The sequence below is a fragment of the Drosophila tropicalis genome, unplaced genomic scaffold (genome assembly GCF_018151085.1).
Source record: "Drosophila tropicalis isolate 14030-0801.00 unplaced genomic scaffold, ASM1815108v1 contig_694, whole genome shotgun sequence".
Classification (NCBI taxonomy): Eukaryota; Metazoa; Arthropoda; class Insecta; order Diptera; family Drosophilidae; genus Drosophila; species Drosophila tropicalis.
In genome coordinates this window covers 5601890-5625299 of record NW_027173176.1, presented here as the reverse complement: position 1 = coordinate 5625299, position 23410 = coordinate 5601890, and the positions used below count along the sequence as shown (strand labels likewise).

The 23410-nt window shown below is 36.2% G+C and overlaps 1 protein-coding gene across 2 annotated transcripts in view; it reads left to right on the top strand.

The window, feature by feature from the left end:
- The first annotated feature begins 7630 nt into the window (after positions 1–7630).
- unc-13-4A (BAI1 associated protein 3) overlaps positions 7631–23410 on the top strand; it is a 59156-nt gene continuing 43376 nt past the window's right edge. The window contains exons 1-2 of one of the 2 annotated variants that reach the window (XM_068292929.1): positions 7631–7651; positions 8385–8688. The gene's annotated coding sequence lies outside the window, so the exon portion shown is untranslated. Of the gene's footprint in view, positions 8689–23410 lie in introns of both variants that reach the window. The other variant, XM_068292928.1, reaches the window with a different exon arrangement.

The window sequence follows — 23410 nt, the reverse complement described above, 5'->3', positions numbered from 1 at the left end:
ACTTTGTATGGATATAATGTGAGTACATTTGATTTTTGGTAATTTTAAATTGTTTAAGGAAGAATTTAACTTTATTCAAACACATGTAAGATCATGTCCTTAAGCAGGTTGAAAAATAGAAAGGAAAGAAATGCTTTATCGCAACAAAATTCTAATACTCTTGCAGCATAAACTCTTATTTTGATGGCTCAAACGAATAAGATTTTGCCCATAATTGATGCTGTCTTTTGCTCTAGTGGAAAGTGTATAAGGAAAGTGAGGATTTTACACCTGCTTCGGTAAACAATATAAATTATTTATAACCAACACGGTCTCCACATGCTACACAAGACTCCTTTTCGTTGTTTCCAACATATATTCTATATACCCATTTGTTGGCGTTGTTGTTATTGTGGCCTATGTTGTTGTTATTTGTAGTTGCAACAAGTTGTTTCCGTGTTTGCCTTTTGTTGTCCGTGTTGGGCTTGTTGTCGAGATTATGCGAAATATACCAGCACACACACACCCACACATATTTACAACTATTGCTATATATGTATGTATCTGTTTGCACCTCACACATTGTTTAGTTAACAAACAAAATGTACAGGATATCCTTTTCTGTCCAGTCAAGGGCGTTTTCGCTGTTTCTTCACCATGGGTTCTCTTTAACTCTATCTGTCTCTCTCTGCCCCCTCTCTCTCTCTCTTTTCCCATCCTTCTCTATGAGTTTCTAATTAGCTGGCCATAACTTTAGACAATGGCCAACAAGTAACAACAAACAACTCAAAAAGTCCGCTCAAAATTTAATGAAAGTGCTTACACTCTCTTTGGTCCTCGCCCTCACCCTTACTCTCATCCCCTTCCTCAGCCTCGTTCCCACTTTCGCCCTTGTCTTCTACTGTACTCACTTTGTCTCCGTCTCCGTTTTCGTCTCCGGTTCTCTTATACTAAAAACTACTTGGATAAAGTTTTGTTTTTTTGGTCTCCACCACATAAATGCTTTCAATTTTTGCACTAATTAAGCTAAAGTTGTTTTTACTTCATGAAAAAAAATACTTTTGACTTATTGTTGTTGCGCGCAGAGTTTAACTGAGTTTCTGAAACTAACCATCAATTTAAATTGGATTAATCCAACAATGAAAAGCCTTACCTGTAGGGTCGATGGGTTTATCTCTACTGCAATCAACGACTGCAATTTAGCGTTCATCAGTTTTATGATTACAATTGGTAGTGGGAAATTATTAAGTTGCTTTAGTATTTAAATAGTTTCTGGAAATCATCATCTAAATGCCAACAAAAATATTAAATCAGCAAACTTAAACATTAATTTTTAAAATTTAACAATCAATTGTAACTATAAACTTTGTTTATTAAGTTATCACAAAAAAAATAGTAAAAATAAAATCTCTTTTCTATCTCTGTTGGGGAAGTTATGGGTTTATATTTGGTGCCTCAACGACCACAATATATTTTTTTAAGCATTTAACTTAATCTGCGGCAAGGATGGTTAGGGTGTTGAAGTTTTCCTTATGGTTATGGGTTGAAAGGATGGGCGATGGGGGAGAAAAACTATTTGATGCCCACTAATTGGAAGCTTGACAACTTCAGTTGCAACTTGTGACCTTGTCACCTGCAGATTTTTGGTAAACAACTAAGAAGAATTTCCTGGACCATAAGAGGAAAAGGAACTTGTTGACATTCATTTGACAGTTGCGACGGCATGGAACGACACGGCACGGTACACAGGGCAACAGTGAAATGGGAAAACTTTAAAGCCTATCGCACACGGCCATCTATTAGCCAACTATTAAACTCTTAACGTATTTATGTCAGGGCCCGGTGTCCCGATCAAATCTATTTTGTAAATTAACATTTCAAATATTTTTGACGAGGCCGTTGATTTGGTAAATTTATCATTTTAGCCATTCCTGTCCAGCTCCTGCTGTCGTATTCGCTCCGCGTGATAGAAATTTATAAATTTGCCATTTTATTTGGCATTTTGAAAAAACAAAGCGTATGAAAGAGAAAGAGTGCAAGAGTGAGGCAGTTTTCCCATTAGTTTAGTGTAAATGCAATTAGTCAATAAATTAAATGAAAATTACCAATTTTCATGCAAACCAGAACAGAACTCTATAAAAACCCTGTCAGACAATAAGCCAGGATCAAGGACAGCGACAGCGAATATTGTGCGTGTCCAGATATCAGTGGCCATAATTTTAAGGAACAACATCAGAGCATCGATCATCATTGGGAATAACACCCCCCATTATGGGGAGTTGTGGCAGACAAGGCAGACAGCAATACCAAGCCGAACCAGAAACACGCAACTCTCAAGAAACACACACACACCGGCAGACGAAACACTGCTTGCTATAAATTGGCAAATGGTAAGCCCTTCAACCTTATGGGTTAACAGAAAAGTTGCTTAAAACAGAGAATTTTCCAAAAAGGCATAAAAAATTGTTAATCTTAAGTTAGTTACACTTCACCGAAAAATTGGCATAAGCTAAAGCTAAATTTGTTGTATAAAACAGAATCAAAAAGGTTAATAGGTCGTATACGCAATCTTTTAAATAATCACACCACAAGTGAAAACTGTCGTTAAAAGACACAAAGAAAACTAAAACGAATTGCAAATTGAATTTAATGTTTTTCTTGACTTTCTAACCAATTTGGTGCCTGCCCTCGTATTGGTGGAATAGACTAGAGAGCAGTAGCGGCAGCAGCAGCAGCTGGTATAATGCCAAAAGGCAGAAATGAACAGATAAACAGACAGTGGAATGATGGTTAGAGGGCAATAAGGCATAGGCCAGCTGTCTAACTCTAGATAAAGACACCGAGAGAAGAGGCTTGGCGCAAAAAATTTATGACAAGTTAAACAGAAACACACAAGCTGCGTTAGGTGTGACCTTGAAGCACTTTAATTGACCTAAAAAACCAATTGACAGGTTTTTAGTTAAAAGTGAAATGTAAATTGTGAGTACTGTGTGAAGTCGAAGAGAATTTGTTGCGTTATTTTAATATGCTGCTCACAAAGAAAAAAAAAAAGAAGAAACGAATTGAGTTTGCTTATGTCCTTTCATATCTTTATATAGCTGGTCCTTTTCCCTCTCTACTTATTCTTTTTTTGAGTTTTGTGTTTTAATGACCCTCAGCTCGAGTTGTGTTTGAGGAATAACACAGCAGGTGTTTCTTTCCTTTGCTTCTGTGCACCTTTTGTGCCTCCCGCCACTGCCAACCCAACCCAACGACACTTTGAGGTAACAAATTCGTTCATACTAATTGATTTACGTGACAAAAACTTTGTAGACGACAGTCAAAAAGTAAAAAGAACTCAAAAAAACCAACAAAAACAGTAAAATTTAATTTTTATTTTTTGTTTCTAAATGAATGAAAATAAATACTAGTCATAAATGTATTTAGAACTTTGTGAAGAGAAGACAGTGTCGCTTACCCGCAAAATCTCTTATATATGCCGCGTGTCGTGGCAGTCAAATAAATTACTCAATTCGAATAAAATGACAGAGAAGAGAAATAAAGCAAATAAAGCAATTCGCTTAATATCCACAACGAAAATTTCAAGAAAACTTTAATTAAACTAAACTACGACGACAACGAAAACGACAAGTTGAAGGTTTTTCGTGACCTCAGGTGCAAATGCGGTCACACCCATGTGGCAATACAGACAGACAGTCAGGCAGACACACATACTTTCTCATAGACGGCCTGAGGAGATGGGAATGGGGATGGCAGCAGTAGCCACCGTCAAAAACTGTCCACCTGAAGAAGTAGACAAATAAAGACCAACAACAACGACAACAAATATAATAATAAAACAGAAAAGAAACTACAGCACTAATACTAACATTGAGAGCTGTCAGCTTGTGGCTTAGCAGATATTTGTTATGCCCGCCACTGATCGGGGAGCGTTGAGTACTCCCGGGTGCTTCGATAGCCATCGTCGCTTGTCGCCTTAATAGCCTCTACGTAACTGTAAAATTGCCATGAACGGTAATGGACAAAAACGAAACATTGAATTTTAGAACCCAAAAAAGTGTGCTACGTTTTTATATTCACCATAGAATATGAATGATATCCAGTGCTAAGATAACTTTTAAATTTTTAATCAACTTCTTATTTGTATTATCTAACTTTATACTTTTTACTTAAATGATCAGCATATAAATTTTAATTCTGATGAACATTATTATTAGCCTAAGTGGGATCACACAGCGTATACGTTATTCTTGTATGGAATAGAGCATAAAAACTTTATAATGCTGACGAATCAGTTGCCTTAAGAGCAAATTAAAAATGAAATTTAAATTTTATTTAAATTTCATCCTAATAAGTTTGTAGATGAAATGAATGCTAATTTAAATTAAGAGAGGACTCTTATTAGGATTATTTGTTGTCTTAGCCTCATATTTTATTTATTGATTTAAAACATTTGTATTTGTGTGTGTGTGTCTGTCTGTGTATTTTTTGTTTTTTGTTGTGACCATCATTAAAAGTGAAGCAACTTAATAAGAAATAATCAAAACCGTTTAAAGTCTGGTCATAATAATATTAATGACCAAATCGTGACCAACTGCTCTCATCAACATTTTCAATTTGGTCTCTTCGCTTGGCTTGCTTTGTCGCTTTTTCACCTCTGCCACCCTTTTCTTCTTTTGATTCTCCTTTTTTTTTGCTTCTTTTCTTGATTTGAGTACGATTGCGTGTTTATGTGGGCGATAAGATTTTTCAAAACTAAAGCATAATTAGTGAAAGTGATTTGTATCACTTGCGGTTAGTTAGGTGAGGTTATTGGTATGTATCTATGAAAGTGAGGGATAGTGAAAGTGGAGTGGAGTGGAGATTGCGGCAGTTAAGCAATTTATTTTGCTTCGCTGTTGTTGCGTTGCCTTGGCTGACTGGCTAACTGACTCACTGACATTTCTGTCAGTTGTTGCAATTGCGCTTTGGCATTTTGTTTTGAGCCATTTCATTTGCATTTCACACTCCTCCCAGTTCTTTTACTACACCTTCCTTGGGGCATTCCATTTTGAAGCCAGAGGGAAGGCTATAGCATGCAGGCTTATCTGAGCTTAAGCTGCTGCAGTCCCAAAGGCAAACCATCTACCTGAATGGCTTTTGTACCCCACACACACTCTCTCTCTGAACGTAATGAAGTTGATGGAATGCATTCGGAATTGTCTGCCTGCAGGCTATCATAGGGTTGTTTTTGTTGTTGGGTTGGAAGTGGCCTGAGTATTTAAGCAAAGTTGGTATTATCTATGGAATTTTCATTGGCATTTGCTTGGCTTTGCTTATAATATAAATTACCAATTTTAAGACTTGACTTTGAAGCAAATGATGGCTTAAAGCACACAAAGACATATTCAGTAACAAGACTGCAGATGAATGGGGGCGAATATATTGTTTCAATAGTTTTCCGACCACATTTTGAAAGAAACTCAATTATAAAGAATTATAATCTTCATGCGCACACTAAGTAAATTACCTGAATAAAGTAAATCCTTTTCTTGAAAATTTAATTTATTGAGGAATTAACGTTGAATCTAAAACCTTTTGAAGGTACGTCGGGCTGTTGTGTGTGTCTTTGTGTCTGTATGTCTTAGTGTACGTGTAGTCAGCCAATCAAAGTTCAAAAGTTCACATCATTGACAACGAAACAACTTTGACTCTGACGCTGGTCCAAAGTCAAATTAAGAAAAAGATAGTAACAAGAGTTTGGAGGCAAACTTTTATCATTTTCACTGTCCAAAAGACCAATCGAAGCCATCATGCAGCATGTAGGGGGCACGCAATGGGATATAGGGGCACTTTGTTGGTGCTTTAGTTGTCGCAGGTTATATATATACATAGGTATGTTAAACTGCTTAATTTTCAAATGGGTTGCCAATAGCAGCTCGAAAAGATGACAACTTTACTTTGCACTTGCAGTATCTTTACATCAAATTTCACTTTTTCAATGGCGATGCAACCGAATCACAGTTCTAAAAAATGTAAAGAGAGAAACCAAACAGGCGAAGAATTTAAAGCCAATCATTCCTTGGGTATGATGGGCCAAAATCTGAAGTTTTACGAAATACCTTTAATCTTGGCCATGCCGTTTACACTCAAGCTCTGGAGCCTTTTTTGTACGTGAAGGCATGAAATTGGGTCGTCAGAAAAAGAATGGTATCAAGGCAACGACGGGACTTAGCCAAATAGCTGAAACAATCGCTTAAAAACGCAAGATGGAACGGAAACCGTCAGTCGTTTAATGGAGCTCATCACACTTACAAAACTGTAGCATAATTTTTGGGGCGCGACAAAACAGAAAACAAAACAAATCGTTGTCCTTGTCGTCTTCGCGAAGTCTTCAGCAACATGTTAAACTAAAGGTATGAAAATCCAGAGAGAGAGAGAGAGAAATAGAGAAAGAGAGCGTGAAAGAGAGTGAGGGTGTGAGGGAGCGACCAAGCTAGAGTCCCAGAGAGAGCGTGAGAGAAAGCTTTAACTCAAAGTGCTTTTGGAGTTTGTATTCGCCTGCATAACCTTCATCTTGAACTTCAGGGGCCAGACGTAAGAGCTTAGAGCGTGAGATATTGGGTGTAAGCTCAAGCCTAAATGCGTGTGTGTGCATGTGCGTGTATTGGGTGGCTGCCTAGCTGACACTGAGTTCTATCTATCATGTATGGTCTGAGAGAGTCTGGCTACACATTACCTACTTTTACAATAAAAACAAATGCAACAGGAGGGTGTTCATTCATGAACGCAGATACTTACAAACCTCTTTCGTTCAGAGAAAAAGATAAGAGAGAGAGAGAGAGACAGAGAGAGAGAGAGAAAGACACAGACGGGAGACGAAGGCAAGAGTAGCGAGTAATTTTGCAACATGAATACAAAGAAACATAAGTAAACCAAAATAAAGCAATTTAAATAAATCGAATTTGCTTTTTATTTTTCACAGCATTTGTTACCTAAACGGATGTCTCATTAGAATTGAAAACCATTTATTAATTATTAAAATACACGTTCAAGCAATACCAATTTTAAAATTTTCTAAATTCAAGAGTCTCCTAATTCGGCTGTATTAATATTTAAATATCTATAGTTTTATTTAATAATTGGAGATACCAAGGAATTTGTTTGAAGATTGTGCATATTAATCTAAATTGATTGTATTTTGTTAATAAACAAATAAGGATAGAACTTTCGAAGACCAAATTATTAAATCTAGTTGTAAGATCTAATTATTAGGTGTTCTTGAATTCAACTCCCTATTAATTTGAATTCAAACAACCCGCAACAAGCAGGAGCTTTGGCGCTCTCTATGCATCGCTTTCTCTCTCACACTCACTCTCACTATCGCCTGAGTTGGCCTTCCAAGAGCAGTTGGTGTCACTCTCGCTCTCTCTCTCTCCGAAGCTCTCGAATTACAAATTCGCTTGCGCTCTCTCTTGGTCTAACGTACACACACGCACACAGATGCACACATACTGATAAACGTACACACACTTCGCGTTTACTACACAGAAACGTTCTTATCAAACGAGACAAACCGACTAGCTGGAAGCAGGACTCACATTTAAGGATAACAACAGGAGCGATTCGCATTTATAAGGTGAAACACAAAACTGGAGCAAGTCAGTTTGCAAATGGCAGGCAGCGCTGAAAGGTAGCAGCAGCAGCAGCAGCAATATTAACAGCTAAACAAAAAGACAGCAGCAGCAACAGCAACATCAACATAAACACCACCAGCAGTAGACAAAGCTTGAGTTAAAGTTGATATTTGAAATTGCAGTTAAGGAAGAAACGCAGCAAGAAGAAGAAGAAGAAGACTAAGCCAAAGACAGAAAACGAACATTAAGACAAAGTTGTTGCTGCTGTTTTGTAGCTAAATTTAAAGTGCGCGTCGTGAATTTTTTTTGTTGTTTTGAAATGAAACGTAAATTGAAATAAATTGGGAGCGGAAAAACAATTAAAAGCCAAATTGCAAATTGCAGCCAAGGTTCTATAAAGGGATCTCGCATTCTCTTCTCTTCCACTGTCACAAACACACCGCCCGCTGTCTCGGCTAGCCTCATCTCGACCCGCCTCCATTCGCCGCATATAATTGCAAACTGTTGCACGGTTCTGTTAGGTTTTGTATTTCGTTGTTGTTTTTTTTTTTTTTTTTCGTTTTTATTGCTTGCTTAAAACCATAAAAATAAAAACCCATTTGTTGGTTGTGGACAACTAGCAAGGGTATAACGGTAACGGTTACGGTAAAGGCAACAGTCACGGCAACTGTTGCACACACACACACACACACACATAGACACTTAGGATATTTATTTTACGATCCTTTTTATCCACAACTTTGGCCCCCTGTCTATTTCTCTGTTCTTCGGTTAAATTTTTTTTAAAAGTGCTTAACAAAAAAGTTGCATAAAAAACCAAACAAAACAACAAAAAATAAAAAAGAAATAAAAAACAAAAATTTCGCTCTACAAAATATGAAATGAAATAGAAATTCGAATCAAAATACCCATCGAGTGGGGAAATCGTGGCCAACATTTTAAAATTTGCATTGAAATTTCCGCGCCGTGGCCAGTTGATTTATTCCAAGTGCCAATTTATGCAGCCATAGAAGATAAAAAAAGTTAAAAACTCAAAAAAGGAAAACCCAAATAAGAGGAGCAAAAAAAAAAAAAAAAGAGTTGTTGAATAAAGGTGAGTCCTTGGTCCACTTTTTGTTTCTTGTTTTGGTGTTCATTGTGCTCTTCAATCGTTTCCGTTCCAACTGACTCATTATTTATGCTTAATAACAATTTATGCTCAACGTAATGAATTTTTTATCGTTTTTTAATTGTTATGAAATATTTAAAGTGTTCGTTTTTCTATATAATTCTTGTTAGTTTTTTCTGCTCTTCATTCGTTATGGCTTTTACTTTCTTTCTATTTTTTTTTTTTTTTAATTTTCTCGCCTGCCAGCGATATTAATATCAATTTATTATTTATTAACATATTTTTTTAAACAAGTATGCCTGAGTATGTCAATATATATGTATGTGTGTGTGTATATATGTATATTGAAATAAATCAAAGCAAAGGGTGTATATTCATTTATCGATGGTCAAAAGTCAAGTGTTGATATTTGGTCAGGGTATTTAACCCTGATAGATGGTGGATTTTAAATTAAAAGTTTTAATATACATAATATTATGATATTTTATATTTAATATTTATGAGAGTGCGCAGGATTTTGAAACTGATCGCCAACATCACTTCATATTTCAATCCGGCAAACTTTTTGATCAACAAATACCAATTAAAAACAAAATTTATTCACAAATATATTTCCCATAAATTATTGCTAGAAGTAGAAAAAGAATGTATGAAAACTTGAACTTTATTTTTGTGAGCACTGTTGTTTTTTTAATTGATTATTCAACGAAAAATCGCGTAATCAAAAATGCATTTGCTAACAAATCGAGTTCAATTCAAAATTGTTTGAACAGAATATTTGTTTAACAGTTGGGTATTTTTATATTTGATTTTTAATAATCAACAAACACAAACACACAGACACAGGCATGTACAACATGGAAATGAATTTAAACAAACCGAAACCGAGAGTCATATTTTGCTTTGAAAACAATGAAAAACAAATAGTAACTCTTGTTTTTATATTTTAATTGATGCTGCCCGGAGGCAACTTTAATTACTTGAGCATTATCATCCAGGGATATACATGTATGTCATGAACAATAAGTGTTAATGCTAGATATGCAGATATCAGTATATACAGACATAAGTATAATTGCTTATAAATAGGGTGATTCAACTTTTTTAAGCCAACAGACCTTTAGATTTGAAATTCCAAATCATAGTTTAATAGTTTTGAGGCAAATAACTAAAGCATTATAATTTGGAAAGCATTTCTAGTAAGATGTACCTCCCATTTTTACTAAATTTGGTTGTAATTCCCAAGTTATTGCTAATATAAAAGGTTGCTCTAACCACCTTCTGTTTTAATGGAAAAGAATGGACTCCTGGCCTAGCTAAATGAAAGTTTGTTTTCATTTACATATATGTATTTCCAAGAGGTCTCATTTTGACGAATTACCCTGTACTTGGGTGTTACTGTGGTGCAATTTGTTTCCTCATACATACGTACGTATGTACATACATATATGTCATTTGCAGATTTACGGCATGTTGTTTTCGTCTGTGAAATGCGCAGCTGTTGATGATTTTTATACTAAAATGACAATAAAGAAGATAAAAATGTAATAACAAATTACTGTATATACACATAAGCATACATAAAGATAGATATACATACATACATACGTAAGTATGTGTATGTGGGGAATGTAGAAAAGTGTTTGTTATTGATGTTGAAGAGTAGTTGGCATAAATTCCTGTTGAGCCAATTAATTAAAATCCAAAAACTTATTTACTGTTTTGTCTGTTGTTTTGTAATTACATTTTTTCATATTTTTTTTTGCGCCCAAAAACTAAAACAAAGGAACTTGTGTGTACACCTACATATCTGCTGTAGTTGAATATGTAAATGCGTATCAAATGTTAGTGATATTACCAATTTGGCAGCACCACAAAATTAATTAAAAGTATTTCTAGCCACTTTCTATGACACACCTGACGTATGAGTATTATAGTATGTATACATGTATTTCTGTATGTGCGTTTGTGTGTGTTAAGCCACGTGTCATGGTGAAAACACAAACACTAATAGAACAAAAGAGATAACAAAATAATGTTATATTGAACTACAGATACTCTTTTTGCCTACTCAGAAATTGCATTGCATATTTCATTGAGCTTACTTTCTTTACGTTCAAAGAGACATATTACGCTCAGAGAATATTTTGTGTACTGAAGCATTTAACGAAACGAAATATAACTTAAATTGACTTGACTACTAATGTAGATCATGAATATAAAGACTAAACATATACAATTTTAACTCATAGTATGTCTACTCTCCGATTAGAAACAGAGCTTAAAAAGGTTCTTGTACCTAATTTCTAGCCAATTCCTGTGTATTCCAGCTTAAACGGCGTACAATTGGATGACCAACGCTGTACAGAAATGTGTGTACCTTTTCATTTTCATTTTCGGTTTGAAGCGAAAGGAGAAACAATTAAAAGCAAAGAAAAAGTAGAGCAAATAACTGGAGGACACAAACATCCGAAAGGTGCGGGCTCTCCAAGGAACAAGCAAGTGGAGTGAACGCAGCAAAAGCAAAAACAGACGGTAGCCATAAGGCCATGGCTTTCATGTCAACTTTTGTTAATTAAATGAAGCACTTAACATCGAGACATATTTTTGTTAGACCCCTCCACCACCAACTTCCTTCACCATCCTTTGCCCCCCCTTTTTTCTGTTTTTGATATTAAGCTAGAGTCAAAGTCTTCAAATTTATTCCTTTCGCCTTTATTTTCTTCTTGCTGATTACATAATTTCTAGCAGTTCCTTATTTTTTGTGTTGTTGTTTTTTTCTATTAAGGACTATCATAATTTCCATTTGACTTCCCTTTTTTACCCCGCAGTGTTTTTGTTTCCCATCTTTCAACTAACCGCAGGTCCGTCCGGCTGTATTTTTTTTTGCTTTGGCTTTCTTGCCGACCTCTTCAATTGGTGCAACTTCAAAGGACATTTCATTAAAATCAACTTTCAAGTGCTCTGACTTTGGCCGCCCCTTTTCTTCTTATTTTTTTTTTAGTACTTGTTTTGCATTTATTTTTTTTTGTAAAAGGTTACAAGTTGTCTTTTAATTTCACCAAAAATAGAAAGAAATGAAAATAAAATAGGCTGAAAGGAACAACTTTTTTATTTTTGTTTGTCGGTTAGTCATAATTATTTTTATTTTATTGTAGTTAAGGCACTTTCCTTTTTTGGTCGCATTGTCTTGGCAGACATCTGCCTTTTGCCTGCTCAGTCGGTTGCCTTACCCGTTTCAGTTTGTTTTTATGTTTTTCGTCCTGTGGTTTTTGTGGTCACCTGCAAATGGGGCGTCAAAAACACACACACACACACACAAGTTTGTTAAAAACTTTATCCATTTTTTGTGCTTCTTGTGTCTGGAATGTGTGAAAAATTGTTTTAGTTTCGCAAAGCTGACAAATTATTCATATTATTCATTTAATGTCCGCTAATAGATGTTTAGATAGTTTTTAATACTGCGTTAAGAACGGAAAAAAATAACAAGTGAAAGGAGTCCTGTAATGTCATTTGGAAAGAAATTTGTATGACCTTTTTTGAAGATTCTGATGAAGTTTCTCTATCAACATCAATTAGCACAATATTTACCCAATTATTTTTCGTTACCACGAAAAACATTTGTATGTAATTTAAGCTTTTAGCCGCCTTTGGCCATTTGCCATTATACAATAAAAATAATAATGAAGTGAAACTTAATATACAAATACGAGTATCCATTCATATGCTTTTGCATGTATTTATTGAATCTGATTGTAATACTTTTTACATTGTAACAATGTGAATAGTTGCCATGACGGCTATCAACTGACATTGGCGATTCATATATAACTATAGATATATATATTGTATACGATGACCTCCTGTTTGTTCCCTGTCAACTGCCTGGGATAAAGGCATGGAAAATATTTCAGTTATTTCTGTCTATCAATTTCAGCAATGTCAAATCAAAATTCGATATGTTTCAATGAAAATGACAAAAAATGTAACAGGAATTTTGCCACCAAGCAAACCCAAAAAAAAGTGAAGAGTGAGAGAGAGAGAAAAAAAATTGGGCAATTAACCTTATCAAGCGTCGAACCGAGGTTGAGAGCGAATGAGGATGAGGAGAAAAAATGTCAAGAAACAGACGAAACGTTGCCTAAAATGTATACCATTAACCAGGAGCCAGATGGAATGCTGCCGAAAGCAAAGGCCAAAGTAAGGCGAAGTGCTACTAAAAGGAATAGGACGGGACACGTCAGGGCAAGGCGGGAAAGCATAGCAGATGGATGGGTAGAAAGGTTATGAGCAGAAAGCAAAAAGCAATTTCAAATATTTTTGTTACCTGCTTGTAGAAAATTTTTACGTCTTTCTGATTACGGGCCATGCTTTCGTTACGTTTCCTTCTTTTTTCTTTTTTCTGTTTTCTTTTTTTTCTGTTTTTTTTTTCCTTTAGCTTGTTCTTTTATTGTCCTTGTTGTTGTTGCGTAATTGTGCGCAAAAAAGGGAGAACACGATGAAATGGGTTAAGGCTACGGAAGGGAGAAAAGAAAATGCTTTTCTTTAACATACAACAACTGGGGAAAAAAACGAAAACGAGCAAGAAAAGGACTAGACACATTTGAAATGCAAAGAAGGAGAAACAGCATTGCATACTTTACGGCCAAATTGAAGCAAAATGTTGAAAGAGGAATCAAGAATAAAGTATAAGTAATGCAAAACCAAAAAAAAAAAAAAAAAAACAACAACAAAAACACATTTTCATACCACTTAGTTTGGCACGGCAAAGTGCATATAAGCGAAAAACTGAAGCGATTACACACACACGCACACTCAAAAGCAGGGGCAATAAAACGGAGCTCCAATTTACTGTCAAGACATCTTTCTATCTAATGCCTAGGAATCGAGATATTTCTAGCAGAGGTAGCACATAAACTTTTTCTCTGAATATTTGTGTTTGCTTGGCTTGTACTCGATTTTGTCGCTGATGTACAATTTGGTTTCCAGAATTGTCTGCAAAAGTTTTTATTTCAGACATTAATTGCTTTGTTTTAGATTTTTTAACAACAAATTATATCTTTATATCTTCATCTATTTTAGAGCTAGAAATCTAGTTAGGTCTAGTGCAAAGTTTTGGTTAAATTTGGTTGTTAGTTTTTAGTTGAAAATATTCATCCTTTGACTCTATAAATGAAAATGCTTATAACTTTCATGTGCTCTTTGCTTGACTTCTTTGGTGTTTTTTTCCTTCTTATTATGTTTATATTTATTTTAATGGCAAAATTATAGCATACTATTTTGAGCTTGCCTTGCGTTGCTCTTTTGTATGCACAAGAAAGTGTAGCATACTTATGAATCAGCTTAAAATATTTGTTGCTTGCCTTGCATGCAAAGACAAGATAGGAAAATTGCTATTCTTTTACTATTTTGAAGAGAGCGAGAGAGAGGTAGGATGGCGGGGTTGATGGGAAGCACAGAGGAAACGAGAGGTGCCGGGTCGTTTGTGGACAAGAAAAAGCTTTTCATTGTCTATAAATAGACATTAGCTCCAAACTGTTGCGCAGCAGCTGATCTAAAAATAGCAGCATACATATACTACATGTGGCAAGAGCTGGAGAAAATCCAATAAATGCGTAACCAAAACCCAGAAATTACTTGGCTCTTATTGTCTCAAGCAAATGCATATACAGTGGCACATTCACATTGACACTCATACAAAAACAAGCGCAACAAACACACAAATCCACAGATTGTTTTGTGTGTGTGTGTACACACATATATGACCACTTAAATACATATTTGTATAGCTGTTTTTGGATGTTTATCAGCTTGTCATATGATTGATTTATATATGCCAGACCAAGTCAATTCAATTCTTAACATTTCTGAGCTCTCATTTATTATTGATATTGAGCCAGAGGCCCAATGAACGTTATATGTATATATGTATGTTTATTTTTGGTACGGCAGGGGACAGAAGATGGGAGACATGGGACAGGTGCAGGGGCACGCCTCTTAATTGTGGCTCTCTTGGGGAGTCGGCTGGTTGGGCTTTGTTGATTTATGCATTACAGTAAGCAGACAGACAAAAAGCACCAAAAACAACACCCATCCATCCAGCCATTCAAACAACCAACCAACCAACCAACCAACCAGGCAACCAACCAACTAATATCATTGAAACTTTTTTCCACACATGTGACAAGGTCTGCGCTGTGAGGGTAGCAAAAGTAAACCTGTTTTTTTGCTCTTTGCCAGAGCCTCAGCTGACTGTTTTATGTCTCCATCATAATTTTTCACACTCTTAATGTGCAAATGCCTTTGCAACAGAGAGAACGCAGAACGAATAAATGTAAGGTAGAAGGAGATAGCAGTCGCAGACAGCAAACCAGGCACCTACTTAAAAGACAACACACACACCCAGACATACACACAAACCAAGCCACATAGGCACGCACACAGGAACAGACACCGATACTGACACAGACAAAGAAGCAGACAGTAGACATGTTCGTTTATGCATCAGAGCTGAGAATTTGGTGAAAAAGTTAATTTTGAAATCTATTTTTGTAAATTGCACAGGTAAAAAACCAGTTCAGATGGGCCTTTATTCAAAGTCAAAATCTTTAAAATGGTTAAACGAAGAGTTAATTAGTTAAAATATTTAAATCGATTTCTGGTTATCAATCTGAGATCTGTAGAAATAACCGAGACTGTTAAGTCTTAAGAATACCAATTAACTTTGCAGTTATCCTTTCCTGATTTTGAAATTACTTAAGCTTTATATTATTCTATATATGTATCATTTAAAGATAAACAATAGATTGTTTGTTCAAATTATTTTATTTTTCTGAATTGTTTTTTTCTGACATGGGCTTAATCTTTGATTCCCTTGATTGTTGATCGAAAGGATTTAAGTCAAAAGTGGCTAGAAAAAGGCCAAAGTGGCAGCACTGCTATGCATGTGTGTGTGTGCGTTTGTAAAAGTTTTTCAAGTGTTAAATGAGATAACGTAAACATTGTAATGCTCTCTCGCACTCCTCTCCAACGTTCTCTATCCTCCGTCTTCTTTGCCCACATCTCCCAAAGCTACTCAATTTCTCGTTTTTTCCTTTTTCTTGTCTGCCACTCTATCTCTCGCTCTTGCTCTCTATCATTGTGAGTAGAAGTAACGGTAACTGGCTCTCATCTCATCTCATAGCAACACGTTGACAGGCTGACAGTTTTCGCCGCCTAACCCCGACCACGACCCCAAACCCAAGCCTAAGGTTCTGCCCCAGCCTCAGCTCCAAGACCAAGCCCCTCAACTTTAGCCCACAAACCAATCTCCCTTTAACCACTCGTCTTTTTCTACTTTTGCTCTCTGCTCATCATAAAAATTATTAAAAAGAAAAAGTTTATGTAAAATTTTGAGCTAACGTTTATTGTTTAATACTGACATTTTGATTGCGCTTTTTTTGTTGTTGCTGCTGTTGGGTTTGTCTCAAGTGCCCTTATGCACAAGTATTTGCAAATATTTAACGTTTTTAAAGGAGCAAAAAACACAAAAACGAAAAAAAGGAAGCAAAAAAAATAATGCTCAGCCTACGGCCCTCCCTCCCAACCCTCTTGTTGAACAAGTTAATTGAGTTTCAACAAGTTGTGGAATGATAAGGAATGATTCGAAGGAGGCCATGAAGTAAAACAAAAATTGTGAAAATTGAATGGAATGCGAATAAAGTGAGGAAAATAATAGAGTTCTGTCTAGCAAGAGGGGGAAAAGTGTTGAAAATCCATGTTAATTAACAGTTAACCAAATAAACAGATGCCGAGAAATGGGAGAGAAAGTCTTGGAATGTCAAAGATTTTTGACTGGCAGTCAGTGTGAAATCTTAAATATGTATTTCAAAACATTTACGAAAATAGTAATAGCAACTAGTTGTTATTTTTCTAAAGAAAGAATGTAAGCATTTATCTCTTAGTTTTTGTTAATCAACCAATAGATACGATTCGATTGATCGGTTATCAATTTATTTCATTAGGAAGCTAATAAGAAAACTCCATTGAAATGGCAATTTAAATAAGAGAGCCAATAAAATATATCTTGCCAGTGGGATATCCGCTCTGTTGTCTTTCTCTCCTAGTCCATCTCTTTCTCTCCTTCGCTCTTTATACATATGTAAATATGTTTCTGCATACGAATAAGCCGAAGGATACCCCCTGCTAAGGCAAATGTCAATTTCGATTTATTGAATATGGCAGGCAGGAAGAAAAAAAATGGCGTTAAAATGAAAATTCAAAACGATGCTAGTCAACAAGGATGATGACGATGATGATGCTGAGCATGATGATGTCTTTCGATGGTGGCAGAACCAGAACCATGGCCAAAGCTAAGCCCAGAGGCAGAACGTTTGCTATCCATGTTGTTGTTGTCGTTGTGTCGGACTCCCTTTGCCTGTGCTTATTAGTTTAAATTGTAAACAGGAAGTGTTTGCGGCACCGGATATATATAAAGGGCCGATCGCTATGGCATGAAGCAGATTAAGGGGGGGGGAGTTTCTTATGGCGAAAAATGCCTCAAGCCTGACAGCGACAGTCGAGATAAACTTTCAGCCTTAAGTTTTTTTTTTTTTGTAGTTTCTTTCTGCCATAGCTCTAAATGCAACTGTCGACCATTTAGTTAACTCTTGGCGTTTCTTAGTTGTCCTTTGCTGTCAGCAGCGGGGTCAGAAGGATGTCATTGTCATGCTAAGACGGGAAGTCAGTGAAATTCTTAGTCAGAACTAAAAAATAAACAGAAGGGGGTAATCTTAAAGCCATGTTGCTTGCGTTTAAGGCGCCGTCTCATGTGGCGTATGCGTAATGTGTCTTAAACAAACAAAACAAACAAAAATTAATTAAAAAATCGCTTAATTATAAAAACAAACATTAAATGTTGAAAGACAGAGGAAGCAAGAAGAGCAATTTGGGGAGGGGAAGGCTGGGGGAGATTCAGTGGGCCGGCAAGAGGATTTTAGCCCACTTAACAAAAGAAATTGTTCTGACAACAATGCCAAGCAGCATTGCCGTTTCTCTCTTGCTCTTCTGCCATTCCGTCGTCGCCCTCACCGTCCGTCATTTCCGTCATTTCATTTAGCTGCTTCACTAACAATTGAAGCGCAAAAAGCAGCAACATAACGTGGGCATTTATTTTATGTTGTTGTTGTTGTTGTTGCTGCTGCTGTTTTTGGTGCTGATTTCGTTGTTGTTTGTCTATCTTGAAGCTTGTGATTTTGTTGTTAGCCATCTCCGGTTCTGCCCCTATGAATTGAAGTTGGGCTAGTAAAAACATCAATCATACTTATGCAGTTACATTTTACGTACTACTAGTGCGTCTCGTACTCTCCATTCTCTCTATCTCTTTCTCTCTCTTTATCATACTCTGTTGCTTTGTATAGCTTTCCCTTGTTTTGTGACTAAATCCTGTTCATGAATTTCCTTGAATCTTCACCATCTCACTTTCCACTTTTCTAGCTAAATATGACTTCTTCTTGTCCGGAATAAGCAAATTTTTCTTCTCATGTTTTTGTGCAAAAAAAATAAAAGTTGCTTTTTGTCAGTTTTAAACACAACAATGCTAAAGCATTATGCATGAGAGACGAGTGTGGTGGCCACACAGGAGCGGACTTTCAGACCAAAGAAAAACAAATTTGCTACAATAATTGTAAATTAAATAAATAGAGTAAGTGTTTAATAGTCAACAAAATCTTCAATATATCAATTTGCCTATTTTGCTTAAAAGCATATTTTATTAGCGATTTCGTAGCATTTCAAATAATAATGATAATTTTTGAAATTAATAATTGCATGATATAATCTACAATAATTTTGTTTTGTTTGAGGTCTCGTGAAATCTGCTTATGTCCATAGAGAGTCTAAATCAATGCCCAAGTAGCTCCCAAAAGTATGCAATTGAAATTAAGGCCACTTGTGATTGCCCTTTCAACATATACACACATTCCTTTGTGAGCAGCAGCGGCCGTGTGTATGACTTTGCCTGCCTCCCGCTGGTCTCACAGTTGGCTCTCAGATGGTTGAATATTTTTCGGTCTTGTCCCTGTCCCCCGGTTTTTTTTCCATTTTGTCCTGTTTTGGTACATGTTGTGGCATAATGGAACAGCTTACTTGTCGCATTAAGCTGCTTTCAATAACATTTTTGGCCAAACAAAAAAAGCAAGAAAACAAAATACAAGTTTGATTGGAAAAGCTCAATACCAGGAGCAAGTTTTTTTTTTTTTGGAGGGGTGTTTGGGGAGCTGTAGATGGGGGGAGAGTGGTGTCTCTATTGTCTGTCTACTTTTATTATCATATTTTGTGTATGTTTCTTTTTGTTGTTGCTGTTGTTGTTCTTTTCTCTGGCGCAAATCAATTGCCAAACAAAAGAACCAACACACACATACACGTACACGCAGGACGAAAAAAAGAAAACCAAAATGAAAAGGGAAAGGAAACAAAAAAATGCTATTAAAAATGACAAAAACGAAACAAAAACTGCAAAGAGCGTAGATGTACATTTACATACTAAAAACATGCATGCATACATATATAGAAATGTATATGTATTTATATATGAGTGTGTGTGAGTATATGACAATGTAGCAATTGCTGGTCACGTACAACAACAATAACAAGCAACAATGGGCCGCACTCCATAAAGGTTAAAAACTTTATAACTGACTAAAAGCGACAGCCAGACAAATGGCCAACTTTTTCTTCTATCTCGCCTCCCCTTCCCCACCTCTGTCTATGTCCATCTGTCCAACGAAAACGAAAAAAAGGCAAATAAAGAGGCGGCGACCTGCCAGTGCCTAGCCTGTAGGCAAAACACGAAGACAGTTTAATGTTCTATGCGGGCTTTGACAACAAATCGTAAAAATTTAACTGACAAAAAGAACCTGATGCTGCTGTCAAAGTAAAAACTGTAGGCTAAGTCTAACCATCAACCGAGGAACGTAGACTATATGTAGGACATTAGTTTTAGTTTATACGATAAGTTATTTCGATTTCCAGTTCTTTAGGAGGAATTTTTTCAAAACCCGAATCTTATGTAATATAAATTAATTTTAAAAATAAATTTAAAATTGTCTATGTCTTGACTAGTCTTAATTGACTAAATGATTAATTTGGATTAATTATTGTTTGTGCCGCTTTTTTGTTCTTTGCTGAATAACTAGAATTTTGTGTCGTCTTTTGGATTTTTAATTTTTTATCTTCTCACCTCTTTTTAAAGTTCTACAAGATCAAAACTTCTTGTAAGACATTTTTGGTCATTAAATACACTAAATTAAAAATTCATAAATTTATTTACTGAAAGTAATACAAAATGTTTGGACAAGCAAATGAAATGCTAAGTTGAAAATGTGTTCAAATTTTTTTAAGGACTATGAAATATGAATAATTCGTGAGATGTTGTTGAGGCATAAACAGGACATAAATGGTAGGATAAATCGCGAACTCAAAGAATTTTGTTGCTGTTGCCTATGCCTCTTCCTCTATTTCTGTCTTCCTGTCTCTTTGTTTGTCTAGGCAGCCATTTTGACAATGTGGTTGTTGTTGTTGTTCATGATGGTGTTGCTCTATGCTGGTGCTGCCACATTTGTAATTGAATTGCTTTGCTATGTAAACGGCATTGCCACATAGTCAGGAGAAGAGGCTCACGAGAGAAGAAGGAAGTGACGCGTCTGGGACAAGAAAAGAAACGAACAGGAACTGACGCTACAGCAAACTGAGGTAGAGGTAGCAGCAGAGGCTGAGCGTGGGCCATAATCGAATTAGATAAGTTAATAACTTGATAAAAAGTTACAACATCCCGTTATTGTTGTAGCTGTTTTTACTGCTCCTTTTTTTTTTGGTGGGGAAAAAAGGGGGGTCTCGACATTGTGTTTGTCAGTTGTCGCTGTCAATAAACGCCAAATGAAGTTACTCAACTTGCCAGGACCAAAGGGAGAGGCGAAGAGAAATGGCAATCGTGAGCCAAGCGGCGAAGGCGTAAGGATACATGGAAAGGGAACAGAACAGAAAATACGAGCCAACAAAATGTCAAATGAAAACAAACATAAAATTTGCAAATTGTTTGAAAAAGTTTGCCTCACTAATGATAGCCCATTGCGTAGAGCTCCGGCACACGCCCACTCATACATCCACGTCCCTTGGCTTACTTACTGACTGACTGACTGACTGACTTAACTGGCCATGAATATAAATATAAATATAAACATTTTCATTTAAAAATTTTTGACGCATTGGAACATCTTTCTCTTCGTTTTTTTTACGCATTTTATTTATTTATTTATTATTACTTATATATTTTTTGAGGGGGGCTATACATAAAACATAAACAAACAAAGAAATCGGAAAGAAAAAAACCCCAAAAGAAAAGCAGACGCAAAAAAATTTGATACACTTAAAGAAAAAAATTTATTTGTCTGTTAACTTAAGTATTAGTAAGACTTAAACTAGCCAAAGCAATTTGATTGATTGTTTTCTAAGTTAGTTTATATTATCCTTCCCCAAAAGGACATTCGCTTTAGTTAGGTGACTGCCTTTGGTTTTTGCTCATTGCTTTTTGTTTAAAGTGTACATATTCAAAATGTGTGTATGTATTTGTGTGTTAATAATTTCCTGTATTTATTGGCTTCGTTATGACAGGGAGATATATAGACAAGACGAACAGCGAGTGAGAAAAGTTGGAATAGAGTGTGGGACCGTACCATACATACATACATAACGATATCTTATCGATTTTACTTGGCCTCTGCAATAAAATTTATGCATAGCATCTGTAGATTTTGCCCGTGTGTGTGTGTGTGTGTGTGTGTATGGTGGACATATGGCTTTAAGGAACGTGATGGAACATTTGAGTATGACCAACACGCATAGTAGCATAGGCCACGACCACCATCATCATCATTATCATCGTCATCGTCATCGTCATCATCACGATGGTCATAGTTAAGGCCCAACACTAATCAGTTCAAAGCACATTGACCCACTTAGCCAGCAGCGACAGGAGCAGCAGCAGCAGCCATAGCAGTAGCAATAAACGCGCCCAGTAAAATGTAAACAAAAAACAGGGAAAATAAGAAAAAAAGGGAAAAGGGACCTTTTAGCTGGCGAAACGGGGGTGGAAAACATTCAGTGGCAATAGGGCCCTTTCCTACTACTGTGGTCCTTTGCGTATGCTAAACCACCATAGTCGACTGTCAAGTCGAAAAAGGAACCACTCAACCATATGGTAGAGGGACCCCCCACCTTCCACATCGACTGGCGTTGACAGTGACCAGCGTGTTGCATTTTAATGAGTTTATTATGGTCATAATAGAGCGAAAGGACTGGGGTAAAGGGGGTATATGGCCACCTTTCAGTAACTTATGAGGAACAATGCTAGAATGGTGGTGGAGTGCTGTAGTGGCAAAGGCAAACAATATATTTTTTTTTTGCCCCGGTTTTGACGATAAATTAAACAACAAGTAGCATATAGTATAGCTTGGGGTCGGAGTTCAGTTCGGTTCCAATGGCCAACAGTTCAAATCGTAATAATAATAATAATAATAATGATGTGTGCATAAGTGAATTGCTTTTGAGAGTCGTCCGAGCAAGAGTGGACGGAAACTTCTATGGGTCCCCAAAGTCCCTACGAATATGACTCGGTGGGTTTGAATCTAGACCCAACCATGTAATGAGCTAGCTAGCCTAGGCGTGTCAGACACAATTTCAGTCCATATGATTTGCTGGTCATTGGATACTTGCTCATTAAGAGCATGTAAAAAATGTTGAAATTAAATGGACTAATTTAGTTACTAATTTGGCTTAAATTAAACTAAATCAAATGATCGCTAACAAAAAAAAAAGAGAAAAAAATCGTATAAAGGACGATATTAAATAGGACATGTTCCTCTTTTTTTGTAGTATGAATACTTTGTTTTTTTTCACTATAAAGTTTGAATACAACAAATTGCAAAAAACGCCTTAAACTCTCCATAGACTGGACTCTGACCATGAATTTCACTCTATGGGTCAGACAAAGGCTATCCTTGTGGAGCTAAGAAAGAAGAAAAAGTGGGACAAGTTTCTTTTCAATTCTGCCTTCTTTTCTATTCTTTTGCTGTTTTTTTAATAAACACGCAACACGCAAAACTTTTTTTTTGGCACGCACACAGACAGACGCTTCACACACACACATATATATGTACATATATATACATATGAGTGGAAAACTAACACAGTTACCAACAAATATTTATATGATTACTTGGAGAAAGGAGGAAAAAAAAGAAAGAAGTCGAAGGAAGAGTAAAAGTTTAGAAAAAGTAAAAGAAAGTAAAGAAACACTGGCAATTTGGCAGCCTAGAGAAAGCATTGTGTGTGTCTATGTAGAATCTGTATGTGTGTGTGTGTGTGTGTAGTAAAAAGTGGCCATGTGTCTTTCGCGTTTGCCTTATTAAATTAGTCGCCGCCACCGCCGCAGCTCACTCAAATCGAACTCACTTGAAACGGAACAGCTGAAACGGAAGTTCTCCACTGGCATATACAAACTTTTTCAATTTCCTGCAGCGGCACACACATATACACACATCACTTATGTGTGTTTGTGGGTGTGCATGAACAAGGTGTTATACACCCAAGAGGGTGACTCTCTTGACTTCTTACCTCCCCACCCCATCTAAGTAGCATTTCACAATAGAGGCGACAACTAGCTAGTTTCAAA